Source organism: Drosophila sechellia, chromosome 3L (genome assembly GCF_004382195.2).
Source record: "Drosophila sechellia strain sech25 chromosome 3L, ASM438219v1, whole genome shotgun sequence".
NCBI lineage: Eukaryota > Metazoa > Arthropoda > Insecta > Diptera > Drosophilidae > Drosophila > Drosophila sechellia.
This window is the reverse complement of record NC_045951.1, coordinates 27648136-27669791: the sequence shown is the minus strand read 5'-3', so window position 1 is coordinate 27669791 and position 21656 is coordinate 27648136. Positions and strand designations below refer to the sequence as shown.

The following is a 21656-nucleotide window of genomic DNA, read 5'->3' as shown; positions in this document are numbered from 1 at the left end:
ACACTCCACATTTTGATATACACCCGGAAAAATTAATGTTTATTTTTAAGACTTAAGCTTTGTTTAAAAGTGTATCAAATAATTGTTGTTGAAATTACAATCTTAAGTCCTTTGCAAGCGTTGTTTAAAAATACAATTAAATGAATTATTTTACAAAATTTAACCCTTTTTCACTTTTATACCTAATAGGAGGAGAGCGATTTTCAAATACCGACAAGTGACCTGCCATGTAAAAAACCATTCCTAAAAAATGTAACCCTTTGTTACAGGTAAAAAATCAGACCCTATCATAAAGTGGTTTTTGAAAATTATGCAAGATTGGCAATCGGAACCAATTTTGGGTCTATATAAACCCACAAACACCTGTGCGTCTGCACGTGTTATATAGGCAGATCCTAAAACTAGGCAAGTAGCGCATACACGTGTTTATATGGCGGGCAATCGAATTTATTTATTCTTAAGAGTTTAGGGTGGGCAAACGAATTTATTTAGTTTTAAGAGGTGGGCAATTAAAATTTTTTATTTTTAAGAGTGGGCAAACGAAAAAAACTAATTTCGAAGGGTGGGCAAACGAAAAAAACTAATTTCGAAGGGTGGGCAAACGTTAAAATTTAATTTTAAAGGATGGGCAAACGAAATTATTTATTTTTAAGAGGTGGGCAATCGAAATTTTTTATTTTTAAGAGTGGGCAAACGAAAAAAACTAATTTCGAAGGGTGGGCAAACGAAAAAAACTAATTTCGAAGGGTGGGCAAACGTTAAAATTTAATTTTAAAGGATGGGCAAACGAAATTATTTATTTTTAAGAGGTGGGCAATCGAAATTTTTTATTTTTAAGAGTGGGCAAACGAAAAAAACTAATTTCGAAGGGTGGGCAAACGAAAAAAAACTAATTTCGAAGGGTGGGCAAACGTTAAAATTTAATTTTAAAGGATGGGCAAACGAAATTATTTATTTTTAAGAGGTGGGCAATCGAAATTTTTTATTTTTAAGAGTGGGCAAACGAAAAAAACTAATTTCGAAGGGTGGGCAAACGAAAAAAACTAATTTCGAAGGGTGGGCAAACGTTAAAATTTAATTTTAAAGGATGGGCAAACGAAATTATTTATTTTTAAGAGGTGGGCAATCGAAATTTTTTATTTTTAAGAGTGGGCAAACGAAAAAAACTAATTTCGAAGGGTGGGCAAACGAAAAAAACTAATTTCGAAGGGTGGGCAAACGTTAAAATTTAATTTTAAAGGATGGGCAAACGAAATTATTTATTTTTAAGAGGTGGGCAATCGAAATTTTTTATTTTTAAGAGTGGGCAAACGAAAAAAACTAATTTCGAAGGGTGGGCAAACGAAATAAACTAATTTTGAAGGGTGGGCGAACGAAATAAACTAATTTTAAAGGATGGGCAAACGAAAAAAACTTATTTTAAAGGATGGGCAATCGAATTTTTATAGTTTTAAGAGGTGGGCAAACGAGATAAATTATTTTTAAAGGGTGGGCAAACGTTTTTTATTGAAAATTTTTATTTTAAAGGGGTGGGCAAACGGAATTAGATATTTTTTAAGTGTGGGCAATCGAAAAAAAAATTTTTTAAACAGTATTTTGAAGGGTGGGCAAACGATAAAAACTTATAATAATGGTTGGGCAAACGATTTTTATTGTTAATATTTCGTTTTAATAGATGGTCAAACGCTTTATTCTCTCAGTAGACCGAGGTAAACTTGAATGTCTTATATTTTCTAAAGTATAAATTTTTTCAAAATTCTAAAGGGTGGGCAAACGTGGGCAAACGATGTTATTGCGATTTAAAAAAAAAAAATTGAAAAAAGTGAAATTTTTGATCTTCGAAAATTTTCGAAAATTTCAAAATTCTAAAGGGTGGGCAAACGTAGGCAAACGAAGTTATTGCGATTAAAAAAAAAAAATTTTGAAAAAAGTGAAATTTTTGATCTTCGAAAATTTTCGAACTTGTTCGAAAATTCATATCTCAAAAACTGGACGTGGGCAAAAAAAACTAATTGGTGGGCAAACATGGGCAAAAAATGGGCAAACGATTCCAGCTTTTAAATTTCAAAAATTCGATTTTTCCGAACCCAGCTTCATTGAGCTGAAATCAAGGTATATTAAATTGATCAAATTAATTATATATAACAGTTAATTATAACATTTGATTTGCATTCAAAAAGTATTGAATATTCAATCTACCTTATTAATTGAATATGAAGCGATTGATTGCAGTTAGTTTCGACGTAACCTTAGGTAATTATTATACCCTTATTCTTTAATTGAAGTCAAAAAGAGGCGAATCACTGTTGATATAATTGAATTTTAAATTCCAATTAAGGAAGTATAGTGATTAAGTAAAAGCTGCTAACTTTTTTCTTTTAATGATTAAATTCCATTTATACTTCTATTTATATAGTTTAAATAAAACCTTACATTTACATTGTAATAATAAAATACTATATTTTTATAAATTACTAAAATTAATTTAATAATCTCCGTGACATCTTCAATGTCGAACTCTAAATATAAGCTATTTGGATATAAAAATAATAAAAAATTTATTAAAATTAAAATTCAAAATACAAACAATATTAAATAATTTTTTCAAGAATTATTATGTATTAAAAATAAAGTTTTAGAATAAGTAGATAATTTTTGATATAAATGTTGACCTCCAAAATATTCTGTTCAACTTTGATCAAAACTTTTTACAATTAATTGACCATAATTCAAAGGATAAAAAATTATTCCGTAAGTTCTAATATAAGGTATAAGTCATATAGACCCTAAAAAAGTTCTCAAATTATATAAAAACAAAGATTTATTTAAAAAATATAAATTTCTTTAAGAAATTAAATACCCAAATAAACCTCCTACAATACATACAAATAATGTTAATATTTTATATAAACAGGTAAACAAATTATATAGGGGAAAGGAAAAGTTAATCAATTTAATATTCTACTTCCAATAATTCTCATAATTAATAATCCTATTATTCCACGAAGTATAACTCAACTTTCATCACTTAATATATTTAAACTACCACAATTTAAATCCCCAGTTATTGAATAATAAACTAATCGAAATGAATATCTAACAGTTAAACCTGTAGAAAAATAATATAAAAAAAAATGAAAACATATTAAGATTTCTAATTCTAACAATTTCTAAAATTATATCCTTAGAACAAAATCCAGCTAAAAAAGGTATTCCACATAAAGCTAAATTAGATACATTAAAACAGGCTGAAGTTAAAGGTATATGAATTCTTAATCCTCCTATTAAACGAATATCTTGAGAATTATTTATATTATGAATAATATAAATAATAATGCTTTAAATAAAGCATGAGTTAATAAGTGAAATATAGCTAATTTAAAAAATCCTATAGACAAAATTCTTATTATTAAACCTAATTGAAAATAATAATAATAATTTTTTTAAAATCAAATTCAAAATAAGCTCCTAATCCTAATTTTCGTTATAGCAGCAAATATTAATTATATAATCTACCAATTATTATATTTCAAATTATTTTGTATAATTTCTAAATAAAAAATATAATTTCATCTACCATCAAGCAATAGCAAGAAGAAAAGCTACTTCTCTAAATCGATTAGATAAAGCAGTTAATATACCAGCATTATAAGATTTAATATTTTGAAAATAAATAACTAAACAATAAGAAACAAGTCCTAACCCATCTCATCCTAATAAAATTCTAATTAAATTTGGTCTAATAATTAATAATATTATTGATAAAACAAACATTAATACTAATATAATAAATCGATTAATGTTATTGTCATTTCTTATATATCCTTTTCTATAAAAAAATTACTAAAGAAGCAATTGTAAGAACAAAAGATATAAATAATAAACTTATTCAATCAAAAAGGAAAGTTATAACAATTCTTGAAGAATTTAAAGAAACTACTTCCCATTCAATAAAATAAATTATATTATTTAAGAAAAAATACAAACTTAATAAAAAACATGATAAACTAATAGAAATTAAATTAATAAATCTAATTCTACAAATTGATAAATATTTCACGATCCAAAATGAATTATTTCATATCACTAACACTACAAATTAGTATTTTTTTAAACTATTTAAATATAATCATAACATAAATGATTCTCTTTTTAAAATTAATAAATTTAAAGGTAATCAATGTAAAAATATTAATAAATATTCCCCAATTTTTCCTCTTCTAAATGAATATACTACAGAAAAAAATTTCCCATGTTGACTAAAAGAGTATAAATATAAAGTATAAGCAGCTCTAAAAAAAGATAAAAATGATAATATAATCATAGAAATTCAAGATCAAGAAACAATTCTATTTAATAAAGAAATTTCTCTTTAATAAATTTAATGTAGGAGGAGCTGCTATATTAGATGATCTTAATAAAAATCATCATAAAGTTATTGAAGGTATACAATTTAATAAACCTTTATTAATTAATATTCTTGGACTTCCAAGACGTTCATAAGATACATTAGCTAAACAAAATAACCCAGAAGAACATAAACCATGAGCAATTATTAATGTATAAGAACCACATAAACCTCAATAAGTCATAGTTAAAAGTCCTGATAAAACAATTCCTATATGAGCAACAGATGAATAAGCAATTAAAGCCTTTAAATCAGTTTGACGTAAACAAACTAATCTAACTTATACACCTCCTACTAATCTAATTCTAATTCAAACAAATCTATATTTCAAATTTATTAATTGTAAAAAAGCAATAACTCGTAATATTCCATAACCCCTAATTTTAATAAACCTGCTAATATTACCAGAAACCAGAAACTGGACCTTCAACATGAGCTTATGAGGTAGGTAATCATAAATGAACTAAAAATATCGGTATTTTTACTAAAAAAGCACATAATAAACAAAAATATAACAAATCATAATTAAACATAAAATTAATTATTAAATAAAAATGTATGGAACCAATTTTATTTATAACATAAAAAATACAGATCAGTATAGGTAAAGAAACTAATAAAGTATAAAACAATAAAAATACACCAGCTTGTAAACGTTCTAGTTGATAACCTCAACCTAAAATCAAAAATAATGTAGGAATTAATCTTATTTCATAAAATAAATAAAATATAAACAATCTTATTCTTGAAAAACTTAAAATTAATAATAATAATAAAATAACAATATTAAAAATAAATTTTTATAATTACTATATTTATTAATTCTTTCTCTAAATTAATCCATAAGATAATATGTCACAACCTAAAAAATAACAAATTTCTGATCAATAATTTATAAAATTATTTATTAGTAAAAAACTAAATCTAATAAAAAATATTATAATTTGTACCATTCAATATATATTATTTATAAAACAAAGAAGAGTTAAAAATAATAGAAAAAAAATAATTTTTAACATTATATAATTTTAAAAGATTGAAAATATTCATTACCAGTACGAATTATAGAAACTAAAATTGATAAACCTAAATCTCCTTCAAATACTCTAAATATGAAAAATATTATTCTAAAATAATTTTCATAATTTAATATATTTAAATAAATAAATAATATAAAAAATAATATTAAAACAATAAATTATAAACTTAAAAGTATTTAAAGTAAATGTTTTCGATTAGAAACAAAACAAAATAACCCTAAAAAAAATTATGGGTAAACTTCAATATAAAATTATAATCATTAGTTTTAATAGTTTAATAAAAACATTGGTCTTCTAAATTAAAAATAAGATTATTTCTTTTAAAACTTCAATAGAAAAGAAATTTCTTTTTCATTAATCCCCAAAATTAATATTTTAAATAAACTACCTCTTGAAATTATTCAATTAATACTATACTCATTAATTATTACTACTTCTATTATTTTTCTAAATATAATTCATCCACTAGCTTTAGGATTAACTTTATTAATTCAAAAAATTTTTTTATGTTTATTAATAACTAAATGTTTTTGATATTCATATATTTTATTTTTAATTTTTTTAGGGGAATACTTGTATTATTTATTTACGTGACATCTTTAGCTTCTAATATTTAATTTATCAATTAAATTAACTATATTTTCTTCATTTATTTTACTTTTTATAATAATTTTATCATTTATTATTGATAAAACTTCTTCTTCTTTATTTTTAATAAATAATGATATACAATCTATTATTAATATAAATTCTTATTTTATAGAAAATTCTTTATCTTTAAATAAATTATATAATTTTCCTACAAATTTTATTACTTTTTTATTAAAAAATCTTTATTAATTACCTTAATTGTTGTTGTAAAAATTACAAAATTATTTAAAGGACCTATTCGAATAATATCTTAATTAATGAATAAACCTTTACGAAATTCTCACCCTTTATTTAAAATTGCTAATAATGCTTTAGTAGATTTACCAGCTCCAATTAATATCTCAAGATGATGAAATTTTGGATCATTACTTGGATTATGCTTAATTATTCAAATTTTAACCGGATTATTTTTAGCTATACATTATACTGCTGATATTAATTTAGCTTTTTATAGTGTTAATCATATCTGTCGAGATGTTAATTATGGTTGATTATTACGAACCTTACACGCTAACGGTGCATCATTTTTTTTATTTGTATTTATTTACATGTAGGGCGAGGGATTTATTATGGTTCATATATATTTACTCCAACTTGATTATTTGGGTAATTATTTTATTTTTAGTGATAGGAAGAGCTTATATATGGTTCATATATATTTACTCCAACTTGATTATTTGGGTAATTATTTTATTTTTAGTGATAGGAACAGCTTTTATAGGATATTTATTACCTTGAGGACAAATATAATTTTGAGGAGCCACTGTAATTACTAATTTATTGTCAGCTATTTCTTATTTAGGTATAGATCTAGGTCAATGATTATGAGGTGGATTTGCTGTTGATAATGCTAGTTTAACTCGATTTTTACATTTCCTTTTATTTTACCATTTATTGTTCTTGCTATAACTATAATTCAATTATTATTTCATCATCAAATAGGTTCTAATAACCCTATTGGATTAAATTCTAATATTGATAAAATTCCTTTTCATCCATATTTGACATTTAAGGATATTGTGGGATTTATTGTATTAATTAGACCAAATTTATTAGGAGATCCTGATAATTTTATCCCAGCTAATCCTTTAGTTACACCTGCTCATATTCAACCAGAATGATATTTTTTATTTGCTTATGCTATTTTACGATCAATCCCAAATAAATTAGGAGGAGTTATTGCATTAGTTTTATCAATCGCAATTTTAATACCTTACCTTTTTATAATTTAAGAAAATTATATTTTGATCTATATTAGTTATAGTAATTTTATTAACTTGAATTGGAGCTCGACCAGTTGAAGAACCTTATGTATTAATTGGACAAATTCTAACTGTTGTATATTTCTTATATTATTTAGTAAATCCATTAATCACAAAATGATGAGATAATTTATTAAATTAAATAGTTAATGAGCTTAAATAAGCATATGTTTTGAAAACATAAGATAGAATTTAATTTTTATTAACTTTTACTAAAAAAAAATCATTATAATAAAGAAAACAATAAAATTTTAAATCCAATAAAAAATAATAAATAATTTAAAGAAAAAAAAAAAACATTTTCGAGCTAATTATATTAATTTATCATAACGAAACCGAGGTAAAGTACCTCGAGCTCAAATAAAAACAAAAGAAATAAAAGTTAATTTTACATAAAATAATAAATTAAATACATCACACCCTAACAAAATAACACAAAATAATATTCTTATAAATAAAATTCTTGCATATTCAGCTATAAAAATTAAAGCAAAACCTCCTCTTCTATATTCTACATTAAACCCTGAAACTAATTCTTATTCTCCTTCAGCAAAATCAAAAGGAGTCCGATAATGAAATAGTTAATCATACTAAAGCCATAGGAAGTAAAATAATTTAAAATCATATATAAACTTGCTAAAAAAAAAATAAATTATATTATAACTTCCAATTAAAAAAATAAAAGATAATAAAATTAAAGCTAAACCAACTTCTTAAGAAATAGTTTGAGCTACAGCTCGTAAACCTCCTAATTAAGCATAATTAGAATTAGAAGATCAACCAGCTACTATAACTGTATAAACCCCAATCTACTACAACATAAAAAAAAAAAAACCCCAATAAAAATCACATAAATAAATTCTAAATTTATTGCACTAATCTGCCAAAATAGTTTTATATTAATAATATTCTTATAAAAAATATTATTATTTTGATATTTGGTCCTTTCCTTTAAAATATCATAATTTTTTTAAAGATAGAAACGAACCTGGCTTACACCGGTTTGAACTCAGATCATGTAAGAATTTGAAAGTCGAACAGACTTAAAATTTGAACGGCTACACCCAAAATTATATCTTAATCCAACAACGAGGTCGCAATCTTTTTTATCGATATGAACTCTACAAAAAAATTACCCTGTAATCCCTAAAGTAACTTAATTTTTTAATCATTATTAATGGATCATTTATTCATAAATTAATGTTTTTAAAAATTAAAAGTTTTTTAAATTTTAATATCACCCCAATAAAATATTTTTTTTATTAAAATTTAAAAATCTTTATAATTAAAATATAAAAAAATATAGAGATTTATAGGATCTTCTCGTCTTTTAAATAAATTTTAGCTTTTTGACTAAAAAATAAAATTCTATAAAAATTTGAAATAAACAGTTTATATTTCCAACCATTCATTCCAGCCTTCAATTAAAAGACTAATGATTTGCTAACTTTGCACAGTCAAAATACTGCGGCCATTTAAAATTTTGAGTGGGCAGGTTACCCTTTATATATAATTCAAAAAGACATGTTTTTGTTAAACAGGCGAATATTATTTTTGCCGAATTCTTTATTTAAACTTTTCATAAAAATTAATTTTAACATTATTATATACTAATTATATCATTATTATTTAATTTTAATAATTAAAATTAACATTTTAATAAATAATTAAAATTTAATAAATAATTTAATTTATAAAATAAATTATAACATATTTTTTAATAATTGCTAATTTGAAGCATATATTTATTAAATTTATTTAATATTTTTAAAATTTTATTTTATAGCTTATCCCATAAAATATTAAAATTATAAACTAATTAATTAAATAAATAATTAAGTACATTTATAATTTCTAAATTAAATTTATTTCTTAAAAAACTAGATACCTTTAAAAACGAATAACATTTCATTTCTTATATAATATTATAAATAATTTTGTTACATTAACTTAAATATTATATAAACTCTTTTAAAATCGAGAAAAATAAATTTTTATTTTTTATTTAATAAACGCTGATATCAAGGTACAATAAATTATGTTTTCTTTTTAAATAAAATTTTTTCAAATTATTTCAATTTTCTTTTACAATACTAATAAACTATTATTAAAATTATTTTTTCTTTAAACAATACTAAAACTTTAAATTTTATAGTTATTTCTAATAATTAATAAAAAATAATAAAAATTAATAAATAAAAACTAAATCAATTTATATTGATTTGCACAAAAATCTTTTCATTGTAAATGAAATACTTTACTTAATAAGCTTTAAATTGTCATTCTAGATACACTTTCCAGTACATCTACTATGTTACGACTTATCTTACCTTTATAATAAGAGCGACGGGCGATGTGTACATATTTTAGAGCTAAAATCAAATTATTAATCTTTATAATTTTACTACTAAATCCACTTTCAAAAATTTTTTCATAATTTTATCCATATAAATAAATTTATTGTAACACATTATTACTTAAATATAAGCTACATATATAGTTTCTAGTGAATCTACTTGGAACCTACTACTTGGACTCTCAACATCCCCACGAATAAGCTTACAAATAAAGACTTCCAAGCATAGTTCTACGGCAAGCTAGGGATGGTAAATTAATTTAAATTAGTCTACTGGAATAAGGAGGTAATATATGGTTTGCATCCCAATTTAGGCGCCGCAAGGCAAAAAGTAAGAAGTTTTTTTGGACCGATTCAATGCGGTCCGAGTGGACTGCGTATTGTGGACTCCAAACAGGTGATCCGTACTCGAGAATCGGAGGGACTAACGAAATAAATAAGGTTTTAGTCAAGTAAGGGTAATCAAATTCCTTAGACCACCTTTTTATAAAACCAAGCACATCCCTGACCTTATTGACAATAGACGAAATATGGTCACAAAATTTTAGTTTTGGGTCCAGAAGAACAACAAGATCATCAACTCTTGTTATTCTGTCCAGAGTCGTGCGTATTGGGTTGGCACGACAAAAGGTCATAGCTTTACACTTGGAGCCATTTAAGGTCTAATATATTATCACGGCGTCATATTTTAAATCGGTCTAGATCGGATTGTAAGTCCAAATGGCAAGAAGTGTCCTACATAAGTACACGCGAATGTTTTATTATTAAGGGGAGGTCGTTAATGAATAAGGTAAAAAGAAGCGGACCAAGATGGCTCCCTTGTGGGACACCGTATGTGACTCGGAGAATAGAAGATAACGAATTTTTAAAGAGGACTTGTTATGTCCTGCCATTCAGATAGCTTGAAATCCAATTTAGAAGATCAACAGGGATACCTATAAAATCAAGTTTTTTTATTAGAATGTAATGATTAACAGAGTCAAATGCTTTACTAAAATCAGTGTAGATGACATCTGTTTGAAGATTATTTTTGAAACCCTGTATTACGAAAGAAGTTAGCTCCAAGAGGTTAGTGGTTGTAGATCTGCGTTTCATAAAACCGTGTTGACACGGTGATATGATTGATCTACAGAGGTGCTGCAAATGAGGAGTGATAACATTTTCGAAAAGTTTTGGGATAGCCGACAATTTAGAGATTCCTCTGTAATTGCTTGCATCCAGTTTGCTACCTTTTTTATGAAGAGGAATCACAAAGGACTCCTTCCATATATGAGGGAATTGTGAAGATTCCAAAGATAAGGTAAACAGTTTCAGTAGAGGCTTGCACAAGGCTACCGCACAGAATCTGAGCACACAGCCAGGGATTCCATCGGACCTGGCGAATAGACCGGTTTAACACGCTGAAGATCGTTAAGCAGTGAGCTTTCGTTTATAGTGGGGCAAAATATTATATTCGACTTAGATACCACATAAGAGTATGGCTGTTCGGAATGAGGTAAAGTTGAATATGTTGTTTGAAAAAACTTGGCGAATAGAGTGTAGTGTTTTCAAAAAATAGCGAGGAAGGGTAAGAACTTGTTTTTCGCTTAGTGCTAACGAAATTATAAAACTGTTTCGGATCCTGTGCAAACTGGAACTTACAACGGTTTAAATAATTTTTGTAGCACTGAGCATTAAGCACGGTAAAGTTTAACCGAGCACTTAAATATTTACAAAGGATGGACTGAGAACCGGTATTTTTAAATTTCATATAGAGTCTGGACTTTACATTTCTTAGGTGTGTCAACTCTTTATTAATCCAAGGAGGTTTAGAGATTGACGGATAGTACATCGGAACACAAGAGTCAAAAAATGATTTAATTGCGGTATAAAACATATTAATCGCATCCGCCATTATGTTGCAGGAGTAAAGATCGGACCAATTAAAGCCAGCTATAAAATTGTTTAGCCTCCGAAAATTTGCCTTGCGAAAACAGGGAATTCGCTTTGTTGACTTCTCTGAATTTACTTTTAATACCATACCTAAGTCGATTTCCACCTCGAAAGTATTACTTAAATATAAGCTACACCTTGATCTGATATAAATTTTTATTAAATTTATTGAATATTATTATTCTTATAAAATATTCTGATAACGACGGTATATAAACTGATTACAAACTCAAGTAAGGTCCGTCGTGGATTATCGATTACAAAACAGGTTCCTCTAGATAGACTAAAATACCGCCAAATTTTTTAAGTTTCAAGAACATACTACATACTACATACTACATTAGCAATTAATTTACATTTTAAATAAAAGGGTATCTAATCCTAGTTTTTTATTAAAATTTTTTAACTTCACTTATATTTTTATATAATAATTTAAATATAAAATTTCACTCAATATATTTAATTTTATTATTAACAATAAATTCAATTTAATTAATACTAAAAAAATTTATTTGTATTAGTGGTATAACCGCGACTGCTGGCACCAATTTGGTCAATACTTTTTAATATTGCTATTTCTAAATTTCTTTAATATAATTAATTACTGCGATTAAATTTTTATATTTATTTTAAAATAAATATAAAATCGTACCAAAATTTACATATAAATCAAATTAATAACTAATTTTTAAGCCAAATTAAAACTTTAAATTTTTATTTTGATTTTATAATCTATTTTTTTTTTAATAAATTGTGTCTGTTATTTTGTTAACATTGTTAACATTTGTTGTTATTTTATTTAATAATTACAAAAACATTTATAAATAAAAAAAATTTCAAAAATTAATTTTTTCTTTTAATTTATTAAATTTTAACAATTTATAATTAAAAAGAAAAATTTTACAAAAAATATATTTTTTTTAAATTAAAATTAAATAAATTTATAATTTAAAAATTAAAAATCTTTTTTAAAATTTTTTTTTTAAATATTAAAAAAAAATTAAAGTAAAGATTTTTAAAAAATTATAGACTTATTCTTTTCAAACAACTAAAAAAAATTTTTTTTTAACATTTATAAAATTTTTTTTAAATATTAAAAAAAAAATATTTTTAAAAAAAAAATTCTTTTATAAAAATATTATTTTTACAAAACTAAAAATTTAGGTTTTTTTAAAAAATTATTAAATATTTCATTAATAAATAAAAAATAATTTTATTTTTAATTAAAATTTTATAAAAAATAAATTTAATAAATAATTTATTTTAATCACTAAATCTGAAAATATAATATTTATAATGTTAATAAATAATTTATTTAATATATTAAAAAATTTATTAATATTTTTAAATTTTTATAATTAAAATAAACAATTTATCATTATATAAAAATAAATAAAATCAATTTATTATACATATATATATAATTTAATGTTTGCAATACTCATATGTGAAAAAATTATAATTTTATTTCACTGAATGATTAGAATTTTTTATTTTTGTTTGTAGTATGTGCCTATGCAATATTAGTATAAGAGCATTGCCCACTCGAAGGCAAAAAGTATAAGTGCATGGTCAGCATCCACACGCCGACCAAATGCATATTACATACGTACATACATATCTCGCTCTCCCGATAAGCTCAGATATAAGCTCAGATAAGCTCCGCCGCTGGCGTACCCGGCAGCGCAGCTACGCTAATTAGCCTAAGTCCAAATATATTGAATACTGTAAGATCAGACACTCTGTAGACCTTGAGCTGGCAGAACCATTTCTGCCTACTCTACTCTTGAGCTGGCTGAACCATTTCTGCCTACTCTAAGATATAAGAAGAAAAGTAAAGAAATAAAAAGGTGGCCTGACGGCTGCACTTAAGAACAAGGCAAACACGTGTTTTAACTTGGTGGACCTTTTTCTTTACATGGCGGCCGTGACAGTCGTCCAACGCTGGACGAATTGACCCAAGTTAGTGTCAAGACACACAAGGAATAATTAAATGGAACCAAAACTAGCCTAAGGAAGAAGGAAGAATTGACCAAGCTGGAATACTGGACTGGAAGAAGACACCTTTTCTTTACATGGAATTGGAATTCCCAAAACTAAGGAAGAATCTGAGTGAGTAGAGTTCTATTGAGTATGGGAAAACACCGTGGCGGTTTGAAAACTAAGCTGAATAAACGTATAGCCCACTTAAAGTGGCTAATATACGGTCAGCAAACGCCACCGGTTTGGTCGACAGCTCTAAAGCTACAAGCAGAGCTAGACCACTTGCGGGAATATCAGCAAGAATTAAGGACCCATAAACTCGAGAAAACTCACTCAGATAACATTAAAAATATACCCGAAATTAATGAAATTCCAAAACACCAGGCATGTCCAGCACCAGCACCAGCATTAACAAAGCCAAAAAAGTCCTGCCCCCCTGGCTGCGAAGGAATCTGGAGTCCCCACTGCCTGGGGACTTGTGAGCGTCCATCGACGTCTTCAGCGGCGAAGAAATAGACAGCAGCGAGGGAGTGTCAGCGTGCCACCCCCGGCGACGCCCAGCTGACACCCAACAGATAGACAGCAGCGAGGGAGTGTCAGCGTGCCAACCCCGGCGACGCCCAGCTGACACCTGATGAGCATCATCAACAGCAGAATATAATAATAAATATATATAAATATATAGTAAATATAAAATATACAGATAAGAAAAATTGTAAGAAATATTGTAAAACGGAGTATATACTATTATATGCCCTGTTAACCCAATATGGCCCGTGAAGCCATAGCTAGAATCAGGCAGGCAACAATGTAAAATACAATTTTTTTTTTACTCTTGCGAACATTGAAAGATTTTATAAATAGATAATTCCAAACATAAATGTCTATAGAGACAAATGAAATAAGTAAAACTGAAATCCAATGCATTAATAAAAATATACAAACTGCATAAAGTGTCTTAAGAAACGATACCGTAGCGCTGCTTACGGTATAGATAATATTTAAGGAAGATCTTTAATAAAGTCAATTATGAATGAAAAAACGAGAAAAATTATATGAAGAAAAAATAATAAATAAAAAAAAAATATAAAACGTAATATTGAATTTATCTGGATTAGAACAAAAAAAAATATACAAATGCATAAATTTGAAGTTATGAGTATACCAAAGCATGGACTGGGAAAAGCTTGTTGATCAGATAAAAGATCCAAATGAAAATTTCAGAAAATCCTATAAGTGCTTAACGCAAAACAGATCAATACAAGCTGTAACAATTAATAAGAATGCCCAAGTCTTGGTAAATAGTTATAATGAAATCAGAGAGTTGATCCAACAAAATAGAAAGAATTTGGAACGCAAACAGTGTGCTAAGGCTTTGGAACTACTGGTGACATTAAGAGGAAAATTAATACTTATAAAAAATAAATTCAGTCTCCAGATAGAAATTCCAACCATAGTAAACACCCCACTAAGAGCAAATTTGAATGAAGACAGCACTAACTCTGACGAGGAAGATAGGACTATAGTCAAGGAAGACATTAAAGAGGAAGATCTTCACGATCTAACTATACCAGCAAAATTAATGCTGAAGAACGACGATAAAACAAATAACGCAGCCGACTCCGAAAATAACTTAACCATGGCAGAAGAAGCAGCTGCCATTAGGTCTTACATTAGGGAAGTCGCTTGCACAGTGCCAGAATTTGATGGGCAAAAGATCCATTTACAAAGATTCATTAAGGCAATCAAATTGGTAGACCTAGCTAAGGGACCATTTGAAGACATTGCAGTTGAGGTCATTAAGTCAAAAATGGTTGGCACAATTTTGAACTCAGTTGACAATGAAACGACAATTCCAGCAATTATAAACAAATTGCAGAAAGTAGTTGTCGGTGAGACATCCAGTAATGTCAAAGCAAAGCTAGCAACAGTTCAGCAGAGAGGTAAAACTGCAACGCAATTTACCGCTGAAGTTGATAGCCTGAGAAAACTTTTAGAAGCCTCCTATATCGATGAGGGTATACCTCTAGAACATGCCACTGGTCTAAGCACCAAAGAGGCAATTGAAACCATGATACATCGTGCTGAGCACGAAAGTATCAAAACAGTACTGGAAGCAGGGACTTGCACCACTATGGATGCAGCGATAAGCGCATACATAAGAACGAGCACAAGAGTTACCGGTGACATCAATAAAGTGATGTATTTTAGAGGTAACAGACCCAACAGAGGATACGGAAATGCCAATAGAGGTAGTAACCGCGGTAGAGGCTTTAATAACAATAGTATTAGAGGCAACTACCATAACGGTTACCAAAATAACGGTTACCAAAATAACGGTTACCAGAATAACGGTTATCAAAACCGCTATAATGGAAATAATAACCGTTGTAATGGCTATAACAGAGGCCGTTATAATGGAAACAGAGGCCGTAACAACAGTCAGAATAACTACAACAGAAACAATGCCAATGTACGAGTAATCCAAGAACAGGAAAACTCGCAACACCCTTTAGGTACTCAGTAGAAGAAGATCATAGAGTATACACCATCAATTATAATCTCAACATATTTTCTACATTCATTCATGCCAAAACAGGCGTAAAACTAGTTTTTCTACTTGATACAGGTGCAGATATCTCTATTCTCAAAGAGAACTCTGACACATTTTCTAATATTCAAATAACCAATAAAATAAACATTCAAGGCATAAGCCAACAGAAAATTCAGTCTCGAGGACAGACTTTTATTGAGATACAGACAGGTAAATACATTATCCCACACGATTTTCATTTAGTAGATAAAAACTTTCCAATACCGTGTGATGGAATAATCGGAATAGATTTCATAAAAAAATATAATTGCCAAATCGATTTAAACCAAGAAGAAGATTGGTTTATAATTAGACCAAACAATTTGAAATTTCCAATATATATTCCCATAGCATACAGCTCTGGTATTAACACAACGTTATTACCAGCAAGATCCCAAGTTGTCCGAAGATTAATAGTATCATCAAAAGATGATAACATTTTAATTCCAAACCAGGAAATTCAAACTGGTATTTATGTTGCAAACACAATCGCAACATCAAGTAATACATTTGTCCGAATTTTAAATACAACCGATTCCGACCAATTAGTCAATATGGACACTCTAAAATATGAGCCACTTTCGAACTACAATGTAGTTCAGGCAAATAGTGAACACAGAAATAAAACTGTCTTATCTCAATTAAAGAAAAATTTCCCCGAATTGTTTAAATCACAATTAGAAAATATATGCAGCGAATATATAGATATATTTGCATTAGAATCAGAACCTATAACAGTTAATAATTTTTATAAACAACAGTTGAGATTAAAAGATGATGAGCCGGTATACACGAAAAATTATAGAAGTCCTCATAGTAGAAGAAATGCAAGCCCAAATTCAGAAATTAATAAAAGATAAAATAGTTGAACCATCAGTTTCACAGTACAATAGCCCTTTGCTATTAGTACCCAAAAAGTCAAGCCCGAATTCTGATAAAAAGAAATGGAGATTAGTAATAGACTATCGCCAAATTAATAAGAAACTTTTAGCTGACAAATTTCCACTACCGAGAATAGATGATATTTTGGACCAACTTGGTCGAGCAAAATATTTCTCCTGCCTTGATTTAATGTCAGGTTTTCATCAAATCGAACTGGATGAAGGCTCGAGAGATATAACATCTTTCTCAACCAGCAATGGCTCATATCGTTTCACGCGATTGCCATTTGGCTTAAAAATAGCGCCTAATTCATTCCAAAGAATGATGACTATAGCATTCTCCGGAATAGAACCGTCTCAAGCATTCCTTTATATGGATGACTTAATAGTCATAGGTTGTTCCGAAAAACATATGCTTAAAAACCTCACTGAAGTTTTTGGTAAATGCAGGGAATACAACCTAAAGTTGCATCCTGAAAAATGTTCATTTTTCATGCATGAAGTCACATTTTTGGGACACAAATGCACAGACAAAGGAATTTTGCCGGATGACAAAAAATATGATGTCATTCAGAACTACCCAGTTCCACATGATGCGGACAGCGCTAGACGTTTTGTAGCATTTTGCAATTACTACAGACGTTTTATCAAAAATTTCGCCGACAATTCGCGGCACATAACAAGATTATGTAAAAAGAATGTTCCATTCGAGTGGACAGATGAATGTCAAAAAGCATTCATACATTTAAAATCTCAGCTAATTAACCCAACACTCTTGCAGTACCCAGACTTCAACAAAGAATTTTGCATAACAACAGATGCAAGCAAGCAAGCGTGTGGCGCAGTTTTAACTCAAAACCATAATGGCCACCAACTCCCAGTTGCTTATGCATCCAGAGCTTTTACGAAAGGTGAAAGCAATAAGAGTACAACAGAACAAGAGTTAGCAGCAATTCATTGGGCAATAGTACATTTCAGACCATACATTTACGGAAAACATTTCACTGTGAAAACAGACCATAGACCATTGACATATTTATTCTCGATGGTGAACCCCAGCTCTAAATTAACTAGAATAAGGCTTGAACTAGAGGAATATAATTTTACAGTAGAGTATCTAAAGGGCAAGGACAATCATGTAGCAGATGCGTTATCAAGAATAACCATCAAAGAGCTAAAAGATATAACTGGAAATATATTAAAAGTCACTACAAGATATCAAAGTAGACAAAAATCCTGCGCAGGAAAAGAACAATTGGATTTGCAAAAGCAAACCAAAGAAATAGCTTCAGAGCCCAACGTATACGAAGTCATAGCAAATGACGAGGTACGAAAAGTAGTGACATTGCAATTGAATGACACGATATGTTTATTTAAACATGGAAAGAAAATCATTGCAAGATATGATGTTGGTGATCTTTATACTAATGGAATTCTTGATTTAGATCAATTTCTCCAAAGGCTTGAATTGCAAGCCGGTATATATGATATCAGCCAAATCAAAATGGCACCGTGGAAGAAAATCTTTGAACACGTTTCAATAGATAAATTTAAAAATATGGGCAATAAAATATTAAAGAATTTAAAAGTAGCGCTACTTATCCCGGTGACCCAAATAAATAATGAAAAAGAAAAAGAAGCTATATTGTCTACATTACATGACGATCCAATACAAGGAGGGCATACAGGCATTACAAAAACCTTGGCCAAGGTCAAAAGACATTATTACTGGAAAAATATGAGTAAAAACATAAAAGAGTACGTAAGAAAATGTCAAAAATGCCAAAAAGCAAAAACAACAAAGCACACAAAGACTCCAATGACTATAACTGAAACACCAGAACATGCCTTCGATAGAGTTGTTGTGGACACAATTGGTCCACTACCCAAGTCAGAAAATGGTAACGAGTACGCAGTCACTCTCATATGTGATTTAACAAAGTACTTAGTTGCCATACCAATAGCAAATAAAAGCGCAAAAACAGTCGCAAAAGCTATATTTGAATCTTTTATTCTAAAGTACGGTCCAATGAAGACGTTCATAACGGACATGGGAACAGAGTACAAGAATTCAATAATTACTGACCTGTGTAAATATTTGAAAATAAAAAATATAACATCAACAGCTCATCACCACCAGACAGTTGGAGTAGTAGAAAGAAGTCATAGAACTTTAAACGAGTATATACGATCCTACATATCGACGGACAAAACCGATTGGGACGTATGGCTTCAATATTTCGTATACTGCTTCAACACGACCCCATCTATGGTAGAACAAGTAATTTACCAAAACATTTTAATAAACTACATAGCATAGAACCAATATATAACATGGATGATTACGCTAAGGAGAGTAAATATAGGTTGGAGGTAGCATATGCTCGAGCAAGAAAACTTCTTGAAGCACACAAAGAAAAAAATAAAGAAAATTATGACTTAAAAGTAATAGACATAGAATTAGAAGTAGGAGATAAAGTTTTACTTAGAAATGAGGTAGGTCATAAATTAGACTTTAAATATACGGGGCCCTATAAGATAGAAAGCATAGGAGATAATAACAATATTACGCTACTTACTAATAAAAACAAAAAACAAATAGTTCATAAAGATAGATTAAAGAAATTTCATTCATGATTGAATTTAAACTTATATTTTCCTTAATCATTTATACAAATTTTCCATACACTACGTATATTTTTATCTTTGCATTACAAAATCAACTATTGTTGTTCAAACAAAAACACAAACAAAATAAAAATAAAAATAAAATAATTTGCATTTAATAATCAAAATAACTTCACTAGGTTACGTTATTTTTCAAAAGGAGGGAGATGTAGTATGTGCCTATGCAATATTAGTATAAGAGCATTGCCCACTCGAAGGCAAAAAGTATAAGTGCATGGTCAGCATCCACACGCCGACCAAATGCATATTACATACGTACATACATATCTCGCTCTCCCGATAAGCTCAGATATAAGCTCAGATAAGCTCCGCCGCTGGCGTACCCGGCAGCGCAGCTACGCTAATTAGCCTAAGTCCAAATATATTGAATACTGTAAGATCAGACACTCTGTAGACCTTGAGCTGGCAGAACCATTTCTGCCTACTCTACTCTTGAGCTGGCTGAACCATTTCTGCCTACTCTAAGATATAAGAAGAAAAGTAAAGAAATAAAAAGGTGGCCTGACGGCCTGCACTTAAGAACAAGGCAAACACGTGTTTTAACTTGGTGGACCTTTTTCTTTACATGTTGAAGAACACCGACCGATTACAATTAGGTCTCAAACTGAACTCATCTAATTATTCTGATTTGATTGACGTTCAAGCCTCGGTATCGAGCTTTTCTGATATGGACTTTGGACTTAAGGGATCTGATCAAGTGAAGAGAAAGTGCTTTGGAGTTGCTGACTTTAATTGTTTTTGGATTTCTCTTGGATTCTAGTGCATTCGCTCTTGGATACAAGTGCTCTTAGATTCTTATAGTTTTGTTTATTGAAATCTAATACTTTTGTTTTCGGGATTGCGAGTCCGAGCTTTGAACGTGGGGACATGACGATGGGGCTTAGGCAAGGAATGTTTAAATTATGGGACGGATGTTTAGTCTACCAGTGGGTGACTTATTTGGAGTTGGGAATTTTCCACTCAACCCAATCTTGAGGATCATATTATTCTTATCTGGAATCCATTAGGTACATCCGGAGTAGTGTAGGGTGTATTTGGGTGTGCTGTGTAGGCAGGTGCTTAAGTCTTAGGGACTTATGGATATGTCACTCCCCTAACCTTTGAATTTGGCCTGTCCTCAGGTCGTTAAATTTGGATATAGCATAATATTATTTCGTAGTTTAATATTTTCATTGACATTAGTTTCTATGTGCGGATGATCTTCTTTTTTTTTACAATATTTGACAATGATTTTCTTAGGTATATTTTTAAGCTAATAATAAAAGTTATAGTGTTTTACATGGGATTTTATCATTTCTTTTGTTGGTAAGTGATTTATTGGCCTTCAATTAAAAGACTAATGATTTTGCTAACTTTGCACAGTCAAAATACTGCGGCCATTTAAAATTTTGAGTGGGCAGGTTACCCTTTATATATAATTCAAAAAGACATGTTTTTGTTAAACAGGCGAATATTATTTTTGCCGAATTCTTTATTTAAACTTTTCATAAAAATTAATTTTAACATTATTATATACTAATTATATCATTATTGCTTAATTTTAATAATTAAAATTAACATTTTAATAAATAATTAAAATTTAATAAATTATTTAATTTATAAAATAAATTATAACATATTTTTTAATAATTGCTAATTTGAAGCATATATTTATTAAATTTATTTAATATTTTTAAAATTTTATTTTATAGCTTATCCCATAAAATATTAAAATTATAAACTAATTAATTAAATAAATAATTAAGTACATTTATAATATCTAAATTAAATTTATTTCTTAAAAAACTAGATACCTTTAAAAACGAATAACATTTCATTTCTTATATAATATTATAAATAATTTTGTTACATTAACTTAAATA

At 28.1% G+C, this 21656-nt stretch overlaps 3 pseudogenes across 2 annotated transcripts; 2 read left to right on the top strand and 1 right to left on the bottom strand.

Moving 5' to 3' along the window:
* Positions 1–2758: 2758 nt before the first annotated feature.
* On the bottom strand, positions 2759–4841 carry LOC116801010 (annotated as a pseudogene).
* Positions 4842–4847: 6 nt separating this feature from the next.
* Positions 4848–6652, top strand: LOC116801009 (annotated as a pseudogene). Its single transcript, XR_004361715.1, has 2 exons — positions 4848–4852; positions 5784–6652. The product of XR_004361715.1 is annotated as an NADH-ubiquinone oxidoreductase chain 6-like (transcript).
* On the top strand, positions 6574–7561 carry LOC116801008 (annotated as a pseudogene). Its single transcript, XR_004361714.1, has 2 exons — positions 6574–6649; positions 6725–7561. The product of XR_004361714.1 is annotated as a cytochrome b-like (transcript).
* Positions 7562–21656: the final 14095 nt, after the last annotated feature.